Source organism: Chelonoidis abingdonii, chromosome 6, assembly GCF_003597395.2.
Source record: "Chelonoidis abingdonii isolate Lonesome George chromosome 6, CheloAbing_2.0, whole genome shotgun sequence".
NCBI lineage: Eukaryota > Metazoa > Chordata > Testudines > Testudinidae > Chelonoidis > Chelonoidis abingdonii.
Window position 1 is genome coordinate 39,486,192 of NC_133774.1, and position 16,829 is coordinate 39,503,020.

The 16,829-nt window shown below is 40.7% G+C and overlaps 1 long non-coding RNA gene across 1 annotated transcript in view; it reads right to left on the reverse strand.

Annotated features, from left to right (window-relative positions):
• Positions 1-4,046: 4,046 nt before the first annotated feature.
• The window catches only part of LOC142046972 (uncharacterized), a 305,657-nt gene continuing 292,874 nt past the window's right edge, over positions 4,047-16,829 (reverse strand). The window contains exon 3 of the long non-coding RNA XR_012656083.1: positions 4,047-4,276. This is a non-coding gene — a long non-coding RNA (uncharacterized LOC142046972). The remainder of the gene's footprint in view (positions 4,277-16,829) is intronic.

Consider the following 16,829-nt stretch of genomic DNA (forward strand, 5'->3'; position numbering starts at 1 on the left):
TGTGACCCCTGCCAAAATAACCTTGTGACCCCCCCCTGCAACTCCGTTTTGGGTCCGGACCCCCAATAAGAGAAACTCTGGTTTCCCCCATGAAATCTATGTAGTATAGAGTAAAACCACACAAAAGACCAGACTTCATAGTCCATGATGTGTTTTTCATGGCCATGAATTTGGTAGGGCTCTACTTATAAAGGAGGTACTCCCAACTCACCCTGCTTTGTGAATCCATTGTTTTGTTTTTGTCAAATGCCTGAAAAAGTCTAAATGAAATTTTTTGAGTTGAAATAAAATGTTTCATTTCAACATTACCAAAATGTTTTGACTTTTTTGGTTCAGTCAATGCTATTTGGTGAAGTCAATAGAAATGTATAAATAGATTCAGCCAGTCTGAAACTACATTTTTTGGTGACTATTTATGTGAAAAATTTCACCTCTCTGTACTTCTTATTTGACAAGAACAGACTAAAAGTTAAAGGATTTCTTCACATGCAGAAACCTATTATTGATATCCCATCTTACAATATATATATACCACATTGATAATTATATATGCAAGCTAAATATGTTGCTCATTGTTGAAATATAACCCTAAAAAATAAGCACTTTCATAAATATTAAAAGAGGCTGCCTGCATACTTTTAATCTGCCATATGGAAGGCTTGGCAATCACTAAATTTAATAAATGTAACTGAGTTGCTATCAGCAGCATGCTCAACCCATCAATTGACAAGCACTTCTTTTTGCAGTTCCTTCTCGCTGTTCTAGAAGTGAAACATTAATATAAAACCTACAAATCCTTCATCTCAACAATGGCCTTGATTAACTGGCTTTACACTAACGTGAGATCAGAAACAGGCTAGATATATTTAACACTCTTAAAACAGTCAAAAGAAAATGAGCAAGAATAAAAAGGAACAGTTTGCCAATGTGAAAAAACAATTTTACATCTTAAGTAGTAAAACTTCAGAGAAATGAGAGGACAACTTTCCATTTTTCATCATTTGGCAATGAACATTCAAGTTCTGATTTCACTCTCATCTACACTGATGCAAATCAGAAACAGCTCTGTCAAATTTAATGGTGTTTGCTCTTATATAAAACTGGTGTGAAAAGAGAAATGGGCCCCTAGACTTCCTAATGAGAAAATGGAACTCAGCCTGTACAATGGAATTTATACATTATATCACAAATTCCTCGGGACAGGGATTGTCTTCATTGCGAGTTTTACACACTGCTGGTGCTTCAACTCGAGTCATAATAATTTCACAGTGCTTTACTAAGAAAGCCATATAGGATTTCTAAATCCTACTCTTAGGATTTTTTTTTTAAAGTTTTAAACAATGAAACTTTCCTTCCTTGTAAATAATTTCTATTAATTGTATATTATTTCCCCCTCTACCTATTCATCAATGAGACAAGAGTCCTCATCTCCTGTAATAATCTTCAGAATTCCCTATAGTACTTGAGTTTTTTCACACACCAGAGTGAGGGAGGTCTGCTATGTCCCTATAGGAGCAATAGGTATCTTGTACTTGGGTAATTTCACAGAGACAGGCAGCTTAGATATCATCCATACCTTTCTCTAGACTTTTGGTAGGCATTACTAACATTCTGAACAGGAGACATCAAAGCTACTTGAGAGAGTTGGCAATTCTATTTTTATTATTATTTACTTGGAATATACTTTGAACTGCCTTCCCTATTTCATATTTGAATTCAACAAGGAACCAATTCACTCACCAGAGATTCGTAATTATTTCTTTATTTGAACTTTCTGTCTCTCACATTGTTTCTTATCACATACGAGTATTTTTCTCCAATTGTACGACACTCGTTACCATTTAAGGAACAATTATCTTCAGTGAATATTACTGAATACAAGATGCAGACAACACCAAACTGAAAGGGGTTGCTAGCACGCAGGAGGACAAGATTATAATTCAAAACGATCTTGACAAGTTGGAGACTTGGTCTGAAATCAACAATATGAAATTCAATGAAGACAAACGTAAAGTACTCTACTTAGGATAGAAAAATCCATGGGCAGCATGTAATGGAGAACTGGGGAGGCTAAGCCTCTCCAAACCTCTGCTAATGTTCCCCACCATGGCCCCGGGACCGGGTCACAGCAGGGCTCAGAGCTCCTACGGACAACCAGGGCTCAGGGTTCCTCTGGCTGGCTGAGGCTCAAGGTAGCTTGGGCAGATAGGCTGGGTGCAGCTTGGGTCGGTGGGCAGGGTCTCAGGGCAGCTCGGGATGGCTCGGGCCTGCTTGGCCAGGGCTCCTCTGGCCACAGTGGGGGACTCTGGGATCCTCTGGCCCCAGTGGGGAAGAGTGGGGGTAGGGGGCCAAGCGAGGGCAGAGCTTCAGGTGGAAGAGGAGGGGCAGGGGCTTAGCCTCCCTGAACTGGGGGTTCACATGCCACCCATGGAAAAATCAAACATTTGAGTCCAAAATGGAGAATAACTGGCTAGGTGTTACTATTGCTGAAGAAAATCTGGGGGTTATAGTGGAAAACAAATTGCATATGAATCAGCAATGTGATGCAGTTGTGAAAAAAGTTAATATCATTCTGGGATGTATTAACAGGAATGTCATATGTAAGACATGGGAGCTAGTTGTCCCGCTCTACTTGGCACTGATAAGTCCTCAGCTGGAGTACTGTGTCCAGTTTTGGGCTAAACACTTCAGGAAAGATGTGGACAAATTGGAGGGAGTCCAGAGGACAACAACAAAAATGATAAAAGGTCTAGAAAAGCTGACCTGTGAGAAAAGGTTCAAAATAACCTGGGCATATTTAGTCTTGAGAAAAGAAGACTCAGGGAGGACCTGGTCTGATGTCTGAACCTCAGCAGCTTAGAACTACAATTACAGGGAAAATCCTGTTCAGCCCCAGGAAGGAGTATGTTCAGTTTGGACAGAATATTCAAGGAGTTATCTATCCGCAAAGCTCTAGCAAGTCTATACTGATCATGTGCAAACTGAGACTTTTCAAAGGCTAATAACTTGGCTAAATTCAGGTGGATTTTCACAGGAAAAGCAAAAGGCACATCCTTGATACAAAGACCTCTCTCCCTCCATATTTCCATATTTTATTACCATATTTCATATCCCTGCTACAGGGTCTGGGAGCACTAAAGTGTCTCAAAATGATTTTAACATGGGCAAAACACCTCCTTATTTTTCTGTAACTTTGTTCTCTGAAATGGCCGAATCATTTGGCTGAAGCTTAAAAAAAGCCATCATCATCACCCTGAGGCAGACATCTGGCATGTAAAATTTCATCCCAAATGGCTAACATTTGGCAAAGTTATAAGCAACTGAAAACAGGGTCCAATAATGGGAAGCGTCACACAACTTTAATAATGGCACTGCCAGCCCTACCTATAAAACACACCCACACACAGAGTGAGTGAAGTCACAGACAAGATAGGAGATAATTCCATAAGAATAGGACAACAAACTACTACAGCCAAAACATATTACGTACAACTATCTGTCTAACATATCTATTGATCAACAACTAGGAACAAATACCTAATCTCCTCAAAATTCTCTGACTTAGTTTTCAAGTTGTATGCATATAAAATATTTCCACATAGACTAAAGCCATAAATTGCACCAATACCAGATATCCAAGCCTCTGGCAGTCTTTCTTTTCTTAATATAATATATCTCAAATGGTCTGAGTCACTTTTTCCCAACATTTCTGTTTGACATGACCAAGGGTGTATATGCAGCATGACTAAATCTCAGTCACATAATTTTAGAAAACACTATCATATTTTGTTCATATTTTCTACCAGCACTACCAAAACGGTTCCATACATTACAGAACAGACATTTTTTACTAGAGTTGTAGCAATCATTTTCATTTCTTGGTTTGGAGTTATGGGGGGGCGGGGAGAAATCTACCTTCATTTACTTTTTTGCATGGAATCTAACATTTTAGCTATGAAGATTTTCTGACTCCATTTCAAAGGAAATTCTCATTGAAAGTAAAGAAGTAAAAGTAAGGAACATTTAAGGTCAACACTTACCTACTGGCCTCTGCCGATGTGATGGCAATCAATGGAGGAATCCTTAGTGGAAGACTGGTGGGCCTTTGTATAGTCTCCATATCACTCTTTTTATCCCAGTCTGCTTGCTCCAATTGTCTGAAAGCCAGAGGAGGAAGCTGGACATTGCGGCAGGAAAGTCTCCGCACAAGATAGGGTTCCATTCCTTGGAAAGGGCCCTCGTCTTCAGTGTTGGAGCGCAGCGTTTCTTCTGAAATCTATAATCACACACACAGATCTTATTTCATAATTCTCCCCTCCAGTTACTTTTTCATAATAAAAATTAATTAAATATCTTTGAGGTAGCCCTAGAACTGTTGGCAAAGGTGTTAAACAGAAAAGGCAGAAAAGCATCAATAAAAGTAGCTAGGTGGGGTAAACTGAAGAAACTTGGATGAATGTAGCAACCAATACAATATTGACAGATGTTTCTTTGCTGTAATAGCAAATGAACAGTTATTTATAGGAATTAAAGTACTCTGCAATCCAGTAGATATCTATGTAACACAGAGGCCCACTGGTGGTTCACTACCCTGTCAGCAACTTTTGTCAGGCCTGATATACTCACTACACCTAACACACTGTGGTCATAATCTGTATCTAAAATGTGTCAAGTAAGGTAGCATATGAGAACCGGTAACAGGTTGATCCCAAAAGTCACTGAATGGTCTATATACAGGATGTATACAAAGTTATAAATATGCTCTAGAATTACATTTTTAAAATGTGATGGACAAGCAATGCATAAGTCCAGTCTACCTTTAACAAAGAACATGTATTTGCTTGTCTGACTAGCCTGGTCATCAGGCAGAGACAATGAAGGTACATTTACATAAAAAGGTAAACAAAGCCATCAAACTAGGAAGTAGGGGAGATAGTTAAGAGGCTAGGCAGGAAACTGCAAAATTAACATGGCTTCAGCTTCCCAGGACGGCTTCCAGGAAGCAAAGTCATTAAACTTTGGAGGATATAAGCAAAGACAGACAGCCATTTGGGCATAATTCACCCATAGAGACAAAGGAACCGAGATCTGTGAAGGGTCCTGGACACAGAGTCTGATCAGTCATGCAGGAAAAGAGACTTGGTGAGAAATACTTATTTGAATAAGAGACACTAGTTAATTAAATTTGGGACCGGAGAGTGTTGAGGGTCAAACTACAAAAAATAACTGGGTGGTGAAAGCCAGGGAGTGACCTGCACGCTTGCATGCTGGCTGTTGCTGTCAGGGCTGTGAGCTATAGAACCATAGCATTGAAGGCACCTAGAGTTGCAGGGCAGGCAGTGACATGCAGGGCCGGATCTAGCCATTTCGCCACCCCAAGCACGGCGGCACGCCGTAGGGAGCGTTCTGCCGCTCGCCGGTCTGCAGAGCCGCGGTGGACCTCCCGGCAACCGGCAGAGTGCCCCCCGTGGCATGCCGCCCCAACACGCGCTTGGCATGCTGGGGCCTGGAGCCAGCCCCGATGACATAACCCTTCAGTGGTCTGGGCTGACCTAAAAAAAGGTCACAATATACATCTATCTGTATCGACAAATCAATGCGTTGTATTGTTTGTTCTTTTCCCTCGATCCCCTACCAGCCTCTTTCTTTTGGGCAGGTACAAGGGTCTGAGCATAGTTGCATGCCACCATAAACAGAGTACTTAAGGTGTATGTTTTTCAGATCTTTACAGAGAAACCCTCGGCTTCTGCATATAAAACATGAGAAAATTCACCTTAAATTCTCTATTTGTAAACACCAATCATCCCTCTCTCAGACAAATACACACACAAATGATGTGACTAAAAGATGGGAGAGAGAGATTTGGCCAAAAAAGTTGATCTTGATGAGAGGAAAGGGGATATACATCTTCAGTTTGTGTAGCTCAAAGAACATGTATACAAATTATAATATACATGACACATTTGACTCCAGTTAATATCAGTCATATTTAGGTGCTCTGTTAGATTGTGGGGAAATGGGAACCTACTTGCACATGCAGTGGTTGTGTCCAGGAATTAGATGGCTTTGGGGGAAATTATTAACAATTTTCATTTTATGACAACATTCCAGCTTCCTTGAGATCCCTTGACCTGCTCACTTAATGCTCCAGCAAAAGATCTATAATTACTTTCTTTTTTATTGTTAGCAGCAAGACTTTGTACTGCATATTATTGTAAAAATGTGGTTTCTCCTCCTTCAAATTTTAGTATAGTAAGATATGAACTGTCCTTGTAATGGAAAAGCTTTCATACCAAGTATGTACACAAGAAGTGCTAAAAAGAGGATAGGTATTTAGAAGTTTGATCACTCTTCAACATACTCAGAGGACAAGGACTCCCAAGCCAGCAAGCCTAAATCTTAGGTAGGTTCTTTACATATTAACCTGATCCTGAATAAGAAACGTATGAAGTCATATGTTAACATTTTATTGTAACTTTGCCAGAATTTTTTTTAATGGTGTGATTTTAATAAGTGCTGAGTACCCACAACTTCTACAGTAGTCAATGACAACTGAAAATAATCAGTACCTCATGCAGTCTAAGGACCAAAGATCAGTAACTATGTTTTTGAAGTTACTCATCCTGAATGCTGGCAACAGTTTTCTGACTATAGGAAGAAAGGCAGTAACTTTATAAACCAATTCTCCAGCCTTTTGGGCTCACAGAGGGGAGAATTTCCATTGCTAGAGTTCTCAAATATTTTCAGTGAGTCCACCATTTTAAGATTCATGTTCTAAGTGCTTCCGAGACACTTGTTGTAACAATGAGATAAAATTGGAATCATTTATTCCGTGTCCTAGATCAAATCCATCAGTGGTCTCATTCCATTTCCCAATGGACTCCTGTCAAGAATACAAAAAGAGTCACCTAAACTTGCACCCTTCTTGGCAGTCTCATTATAGAACTAAAAGGCTGAATCATCAGAGATTAAATGCCCACTCTATCCTAGGAGCAGCCCCTCAGGTCAGGATTGAAGTATATTGGTCAGGGATTTTGTGGGGGAAATTGACACTGTGCCCATGTGTATCTGTTCTGTGTACACAGAGAGGAGGCCCAGGACTATTAATACAATGATTTTTTCATTATTCATCTCAAGACTAATATTAATAAACTACAACTGTAGTCATAGCCTAATCAGCAAGTTTTAGCAAAATATTTCTAATTACCATTTAAATCAGAAAATCTAAATTAATCATTTAAGAAAAATAGCCAATGTAACCTTAAAGCAATTTAAAAATTATAGGAGTTATAATATGGTGTGTATTAATGGGTGTGCTCAAAAGTGAATCAACAGTGAAATTAATCACTGTAATACTCCACAAAAATGTCTAATGTGTTACAATTGTCCAGGGAGAAGTTTAACTTACGGCTTGCCATTTCTAATGTGTGTTTTTAATGAGGAGGTAAAATAAAAAATAATGAAAAAGTTAATTATGGCCTAGAGCTGTGTGAAAGATTTTGCTGCATTGGGTGCCAGATGAAAATGATGTACTGTAGGTCTTTTAATCAAGTTCACTATTGACAAAGAGCAGATTTTTGCTAGTGAAAAAAGAGTTGCAATTCTGAAAACTGCAATAAAAATCCCAGAAAAGAAGCTAAGAATGAATGGAGTGAACTAGTTGGACTGAGAACATGAATGCATTATGCCACTGCCTCTAAAGAGTCATCTGTAACCATGAAAAAGGTAAGAGGCACTGGCAAATATGGCATTATCAGAATCTTTAAAATAAAATGTATAAGGCTAAAGACTGAAGAAAAAATTTTGAAACCTAGTGCCTAGAACACCAAAATTGATATTTCATTTGAAGGCACTGGAGAATTAATTCAACACCTCTCAGTATCAGGCCATTGATTTCGGTGCAATCAATTAGGCATCCGAGATGGCAAATTTTGGCCTGAATGGATTTACTCACCCAACAGGTATACTAGCAATAAAATTCACTGCTAGGATTTCTTTTTAATATTATGAAAAGGAATTTTTACATAAAAGAAGAAGAGCTGGTTCTGCATATTTGTTAAGCATTTTCAAAATGGCTTCGACATCGCTGACAGCCCATTAGTAAGCACTAATGGTATCTAATTCTAAAGCCATTTTGCAAAATGCACTACAGAACCTTAGTATACAATTTTGAAAGTCTATTTTTTAATGACTTTGGCAAGCCTTGGATTATAAAAGATGAGGATTTTCCATTACAACACATAGCAGAACCCATGTACTCAGAATCAAATAAATGGCATGCCATTGCTTGGGATGCCTGCCAAAGAAGTGATTCAGTGCAATGCATTTCAATTATTCTAAACTCAGGATAAAATGTCACACTAGTCCATTTGAATGACACACCTGGTGCTGTCTGCAAACCAATTTGCAGAAGCTAACAGGTGAGAATTGATGTTTGCTTGCATGAACTTCCCACTGTGTATTCTTTTGTTCATTGCATGCCACTGTCATGCTCAGGTTTGTTTTTGTTTTATTTTAATGCTACCTGTTTTTAAAAGGCAATTCATTAAATATGAAAGAAACATCTCCCAGTACAATGTATTCCTTTTAGCTTCTGGTTACAAGAAAAATCCCTTAATTTGCCATTTTTGTTTCCATCAAATCGTGTAAATTAACAGGGCTCAACCAAATAGCACATAATATGTGGTTATTTTTGTGCTTACTTCACTACTTAGGTTATTGCCTCTTAGCCTGAGTGATTAGCAAATATTTGCAGCCTTGCCAGGGTGCATCCATTAGGAGGAAAAACAGATTATAAAAGTCAAATACAGTATTTCTTTGGTGCAATCCTGTGTATTTACAAAGAACATACACCACATCTTGTTTCCCTGAACACATAGGAACAAAAAACAGGAGACACTTTCCTTGCTCAATTTCCAGACTGCTTTTCCAGCCAGTACTCTGCACAAAAGCAGTGTTCTCTCGTTCTCTCTCTCAGCTTCCTTGCAGGGTTACACTCACACTGCTTCTATTGCTCTTCGCTCACCTTCTGGTTCTTTTCACCCACACTGGTGCACGTCTCTCCTAATCCGAACCAGTCCCAATGTTTACAATCAATCCCACGGAAACTCTCTGATCTCGCCTAAGGGTACATCCAGACTACCCGCCGTATCGGCGGGTAGCGATCGATTTATCAGGGATCAATATATCGCGTCTCATCTAGATGCAATGTATCGATCCCCGAACTCACTCCCCATCGACTCCAGAACTCCACTGGAGTGAGCGGCGGTAGTGGAGTTGACGGGGGAGCCGCGGACATCGATCCTGTGCTGTAAGTCGGAATAAGATACTTCGACTTCAGCTACAGTATTCCCATAGCTGAAGTTGTGTATCTTACATCGACACCTCCCTCAGTGTAGACCAGGCCTGAGTTAGCTCTTGCTCAGGCTTTTCCATATGGTCCAGAACCTTGGGCAGTGCCTTCTATTTTTCAGCTACTTTAGTTTGGCGGCATAAAAGATGGCTAGCCCCTGGGGAGGATGGAGAGAGCTGTTCCTGTATGCTCCGGAGTGCAGGGACTGCAACTCTGCTGGGACTTACAAAGGCTCCACAAGGCAGGGGAATGACTCTTTATGCCCTTCCTATTGCATAGCCTTGTAAGAGCCAGGAACAATCCAGACCTCTGAGAGGTAAATTCCACTAAATCAAAATAAACATCCTTCCCATACTTCTTTTCTGAAATGTATTGCTAGGGAGTATATTGCATACTTTTCGAATCCTTCTCTGAAGTCACAATTATTAATTTCCTCAAGGGCTTTTCTATGGCACTCACCACTATAGTGACTGAGTACTTCAAAAACATTTTTACAACACCTTGTGATATGAAGGGGCATTATTCTCATTTTACAGAAGCAGAGAGGTTAAGATCAAGAGAATAATTTGGGATGCCTAATTTGGGATGCCTAGGAACTGATTATTCGGCATACATAGCATTATATGGCGCTTCATATATTCAAGCACAGCTCCCATTGACTTCAGTTGCAGCTGTGAGTGCTCAGAACTTCTGAAAATCAGGCTCCAGGGTCTCACGTTGAGCACATAGAAAGTGAGGAACATATAATCAATGACCATTCGACTCACTACTGATGTTGTTTTTTCTCCTGCTGATAATAGCTCATATTAATTAATTACCTCCTAGAGTTGGTATAGCAACTTCCACCTTTTCATATTCTCTGTACGTATATATATATATATATATCTTCTTACTATATGTTCCATTCTATTCGTCTGATGAAGTGGGCTGTAGCATGAAACTTTATGCTCAAATAAATTTGTTAGTCTCTAAGGTGCCACAAATACTCCTGTTCTTTTTACCTAGCATCAAATAGGAACTCTGTGGCAGAGACTGGAATAGAATCCACTTCTCTGGAGTGGCATTCAACGGACTTAACCATGACACTGTCTTTTCCCTTTCTGCAATCCCCTGCCTCATTCACTACGCCCCTTCCCAGCTTCTGCAGCAAATGAAGCAGGGGTCTTATAGAAAACAGTCTCCTTCACTACGCAACCCTCATTCTTCCCCAGAGCTCATGCATCCTGTGCATTAAATGAGGCAGGGGTCTCAGGGAAAACAAATTACTATATTATTGTGTAATCATGTAAATTAAACTATATCATAATGTATATGATCTAGTGGACCAAAAAAAAACAAAAGTTGCAAAAACAACCTTAATTCTGGTATTCTCTAGTTTTTTAGTGCTTGACTTTGCAATATTTATAATATTCGTAACACAATTGTGTGTGTGTAATTTTCTTGGTTTTTAAAAAATCCGAACTTGCCTCCCCCCAGAAATTTCCTCATAAGGCATCATACTGACACCCATATGGGACATCTGCAGCACTGGAGCCTCTTTAGATCCACTACACAGACCTCTCTACCACTTAAGCTAACAGAGCAACCGATAACAACAGTAAGTCAGCATCATCTCTGTGGACCAACACTAGAAGAATGACACACAGACTTTGCCAGGGGGTTTCATAGATATTTGCTGGCATTAAAGGAATGGTAAAAATCAGGAATTGTTCTTCTGTTATCTGTAGGACCCCTGATTCCAGGCTCTGGAGGAAAGACTTCTATCCATTTCCCCCAACCTTGACCCCTTCTTCCCCATCCCTTCCAGCCTGTCCCATTCCTCTCTCTTCACCACCCCTGCCCCCTTTTTCCAGTCCCAACCTACACACCTCGGGCTTCTCATCCCAGTCCTACTCTCCCCCTTCCGCCTCTACTCCTTGTCCCCAGTCTTCTTGTTCAGCCTGTCCTAGTTCCCCACTCCTGGTTCCTTGACCTATCTGTCTCTTCCTTCCTCCCCCTCCCCCACATAGCTCCCATTCCCAGTCTCCCTATGCAATCTCAGTCCCCTGCACTCCCTCCCTGACTTCCTGTCCCATTCTCTTTAATATCCAGTCCCAGCTCTCCCCCTAGCACCCCAGCTCCTTCTTAGATCTGTCTCCACCACCCCCTCACTGATTCCTAATCCCAGTGTTCTTGTCCAGCTAGTTCCAGTCTTCCTCCTCCCCCCAGCTCTTTGTCTGACCTGAGTATCATCCCAAACCAACTGGCTCCCAGCCCCCACCACCCATTTACTTCATTGGCTCCCAGTCCCAGCATCCCCACTCAGCCTGATCCAGACTTCCCTCCCTCCTAGCTCTCAGTACCGGTGTCCATTCCCAGTGTGTCACTACTACTACATGGGTGGTCTGACCTAGAGTCAGAGCATGAGTCAGGAGCCAAGCCAGGTCAGAAACCAGGAGATCAGAGTCCAAGAGAAGCTAGAGTACAGACTGAGCATCAGGTGTCAGGCAGGTTCATGTTACCAGGAGACTAGAGTCAGGAAGCAGGAGCACATAGCACAGGGGAGGCAGTTCTAAACAGGGGAAACCCAGGGGAAACCGACAACTTCCTGTTCCTCTGCTTCCTTTAAATAAAAGCTGGGAACCAACTTGGACCCCCGCAGTGCCACCAGTCCGGTCCCAGGACTGGAGTCCTCTTACGTGTTGAGCTTGTAGTTCTGGCAACTGTTAACACCGCACTGGTCACTGCTCAGAACTTACTGGCTCCTAAAAGCGCTGTGAACTGGTGTTTGAGACCTGTGGCCTCTGACAGAGTGCTGGTCTCCTTGTCCAATCAGCCCCAGGTTTGTCCTTCCAATTCAGGTCAGTTCCTCATCTCACTAGACAGCTTGTCTGAAGCTACACCTTTCTCTCACCTCACTCTGGCTTTTGCCCCTGTGCAATCAGATAAGATGGTTTCCTCCTCCACTCTGCCTGGATGCTAGCAAAGTGGTCATTGAGACCACAGGTGAGAAAGGAACCAGCTCTCATTTCCAGTGCCCAGATCAAGAAGCTGAGAATAGGCATAACAGGGAAAGTTATTCTGAGTTCCGGTTGCTCTGGGCTAGAAGCCACATGCTCAACTGCTCTGTGGGAATAGTCAATACAGTGCAATCATAGGTGGGACCTATGAGAGGATCCAGCATGCTGAGTCGCTCTGTGAGAGGTGCTGCCTGCACAGTCTAGTCAGCAGTAGGAACTCTGAGGGGATCAGGCATGCTCAGGAAGGATGGAATCTTTGGAGATTGTAGCTGCTAAAATCAAAGATGTCTCTCTGGATATGTACCAACCATGATTTTTCAAAGGTATTTAACTTGGCCAGATTTGAGCAGACTTTCACAGGGAAGACAAAAGCACAACCCTGACAGAAATTCAAGACCCAGCTCCAAAGCTTTGGGGGCAATAGGATATTTCAAATAAAAGGTCTCGATTTTTTTTGACAAGTACATTTATTCATGTCTGAATACTGGTGACATAGCAGAATTTTTGTAAACCTTCTTGATCCATCACTAACTTTCTACATTCAGCAACAGAACTTAATAGAACTTTGCATGGCTGAAACAGTTCCGGATCTATGTAATGGTGGGGAGTTGGCCACTTAATTGTGGGACACAAATGAACAAACCAAAAAGTTGCATCCAGTCTGATCCAGAGAATAAGGACTGGGAGCCACGAGGCTATTGTTCTCTTCTCAGCTCCAACCTGCTCTGTTGCCCTGGGTCAATTAACCTCTCTTCTTCGCCCCCGCCCCCCAACTCCCCACTCTGTAAAGTGGATATACTAATACCTGCCCACCTATGGAAAGTGCAGGTAATCCAGTAATGTTATTTATTAGTGTAGTCATTTCACAGATTTTAAAATATATAATCCTTTCCCCAGGTCACTCCTACAGGTACTCCACCTCCTTCCCCTACAATTCATACTTTTGTATATTTTTTCCTTTCAAAGACCATTTATTCCTTCAGAAATATATATGGAGAAAAAGTATACCAAATCAACAAACTATCACTGTTTTTTTCTTTTTATAAAAGAGCTACCAAATGACAAATTATCCATATATCATTTTCAGGTTATTTTGCAAGACGATTTACAATTGTTCATTATCTGGACTATAGAAATGATGATGATTCATATTTTTTTAATCCCACAGCTAAATAAAATCTAGCCATTATATGATTAGATACTTCTTTCCTCATAAAGCAAACATTCTCAGGAAAATATCCCTTTTACAAAAAACGTGTTCAGAATTAATTACTATATGTCTCATCACGTAATTGGAAATATTATACAAATTGAACATGAGATTGTATCTCTCACTGTAGCATTAAAAACCTGTCAGAATCTCACTCTGAAGATTTTTATTAAGCGTTTGCACTCAAAAAGCATATTTTTTTACTTTTATTACAAATCAGAGTCATAACTGTTTTTCCTCCTTCCTGACTCTGAATCTCAGAACCTTTAGACTGCTTTGCCTTGGAATAAAAGGGCACAGATTTTTATCTGACACAACCGGGGAGACAATATTTCTTCACATAAGGGAAGCTGGACAACTGGTAAATTAATCTTTTCAATTAGTTTTGGAATCTTCCACAATGTAGATAAAAGGCAGCCCCAAATGGTTTAATGTGTTGTTCAGAAAATTCCCTATGGATTCCTATTTTCCCTTCTCTATCTTAATTAGAACTAAGATGCATTTCTATAACTTACCATAAAACTCTGTATAAGGCTCAGGAGACTTGTGTTCTGTTCCCAATTCTGCTATTGACTTACTGTACAACCTTGGACAAGTCACTTCACTTCAACTTGAGGTAACTATTTTGGTCCTCATGATAAAAATTAATTACTGGACTGGAAGTTGGCTGTTGCCCAGGGACCAATGAGCATGACCTGATTACATTCAGTATGGGAAAACAGAGCAAACCAAAAATGTATGTACTTCATACATTTAAAAGAGCTAATTTCCCAAAGCTGGGCAAAATTAGGAGCAAAATTGATTGGGGGAAGGGGGGAATTTAGACAGAAAAACTTGAATGAAAATTGGGAGTTCTTTAAAAAGAGTTTAAAGGACGGCAAAAAGCAGATGAGACAAAAACGAGTGTATATACATCTTTAGATTACAATGTGTTTCCTACAGGAGAGCATTTCAACAGAATTGTATTCGCTACCGCATGTGTAACAAAAGATCATATGCGTAAATTTAAACTTCATGGGCTTTATTCAAATAAAGCTGAACTAGGTATAGTTTGATGCCACGTTGCCAGTTGCATGAGAAGAGCTTGTTCAGGAACAATCTCAAATCCCCTACTATGTGGAGACAAGACTAGACTAAGAACATGTGTACCAAAGAGTTAACATAGTTGCTACTATATTTCAAAGTAGTTGCACAAGATTTAGCCAGCTGATGGGAGTGGTTGGAAGTTGATAGACAACAGTTCACCCACAATAGTGCTATTATTTTGTAAATTTTTGACAAGTTTCAGGAGTTCTACAGTTTTGGAATAGGCCAGTTGTAACTGTTTGAGAGACAAGCTGGGAGAAAAGAAACTGCAAAACTAAAGCCCAGAAGATGAGCAAATGCTCCTTCGGCCCCTTTTCACAAGAAAAAAAAATTAGTATGGCACCACATGACTCTTAAAGTGATGCAAAGAAATACATGATTTCTTCATAACCCAACTTTACTTAGTCATATTTTTTCTGTTTCTAAATCATGAGGGAAGTGTGATGGGTTCAGTCACAGAGACTGCCTTGGGACTGTCACCTGACGTGCTGAAATACCTCTGAACCCATTTTCCACTGCCAGCTTGGGACTCCAGAACCCTGCTTTGCTGAGCCAGACACGCTAGCCTGCTGCAACACAGACCCAGGGTCCAGGCCACACTTGCAAAGCTGCAGATTTTAACCAAAAACTGCTCAGCAAGTCACCTATCTCCAGAACACAAACACCCAGTTCCCAATGGGATCCAAACCCCAAATAAATCTGTTTTACTCGGTATAAAGCTAATACAGGGTAAAGTCATAAATTGTCCACCCTCTATAACACTGATAGAGAGAGATGCACAGCTGTTTTCTCCCTCAGGTATTAATCACTTACTCTGGGTTAATAAAAAATTACTTTTGTTTATTAATTAAGTATAAAAAGTAGGATTCAAGTGGTTTCAAGTAATAACAGATAGAACAAAGTAAGTTATCAAACAAAATAAAACAAAACACGCTAGTCTAAGCCCAATACATTTAAGAAACTGAGTACAGATAAATCTCATCCTCAGAGATGTTCCAATAAGCTTCTTTCACAGACTAGATGTCTTTCTACTTTGGGCCCAATCCTCTCCCCTGGTACAGTTCTTGTTAGTTCCAGCTCAGGTGGTAACTAGGGGATTTCTCATGACGGGCAAACCCCTTTATTCTGTTTCACCCCCTTTTATATCTTTGGCACAAGGTGGGAATTCTTTGTCTCTCTCTGGGTTCCTACCCTTCCTTCTCAATGGAAAAGCGCCAAGTTTAAGATGGATTCCAGTATCATGTGACATGTTCATATGTCCTGTGAGACCCCAAGCATTCATTCTTTCCAGCGTGACTCTCATGAACACAGGAAGGCTTACAAGTAAACAGAGCCATTTACAACCAATTGTTCTGGTCAATGGGAGCCATCAAGATTCTAAACCACCATTAATGGCCCACACTTTGCATAGTTATAATAGGACCCTTTGGCAAGTGGGGTACATACCCACAGGGTTCAGAGGCATTTCTTTACTCTACTCTTCTGAGCTGTGCCCCACTGTCTACATTACTATTTATATCTGTGCTAGAGTGTGTGTACTGCATGTACTCTACATGTTGTGTGTTGCTATACCAATGTTTACAAGTACTCTAAATACAATTCCTGTTAGTTATAATATACTGATTACAAGAATAAAGAAATTGTAAGCTACATGGTGGTAATGTTCTTACCACAATACAGTATATAACACTTCTGCCTCTCTTCAGTGGGTGTAGCAGGGCCCCCCTTGGTCCTGCCTCTGCTCTGCTCCAAAAAAACACTCAGAGACCTTCTGGCTCAGCAATTGCTGGTGCAGTTTATTTACAGCATTCAATCCCACCACCTTCTCACCATTTACAGCTTGGAGGATTCAGCCTTAAGGACTTCTCAGTCTCTGTTGCCAAGAAGGATGAGCTACTACTCTCCTTCCACTCTCTGGCTTTCCCCCTTCCTTCCTCTGGGCTGGTATATAGCCCCAGGCTAAATGGGCTGGCAGCTGTTTCCCCTGGACCAATCTAGCCAGCTCCAATTTACCTCCCTTAATTGGATCTGGCATGACAGAGGGCTGGCTCAGGTATTTCTGCCCAGCACCCTGTCACAGTGAGCCTATATAGCTTTTTATATACAGATTTCATACATTTAAAAATCACATTCTTGCTATTAAGAGGGATGATCTTCCAGATGTCAGGAAGCAAACTTTGCT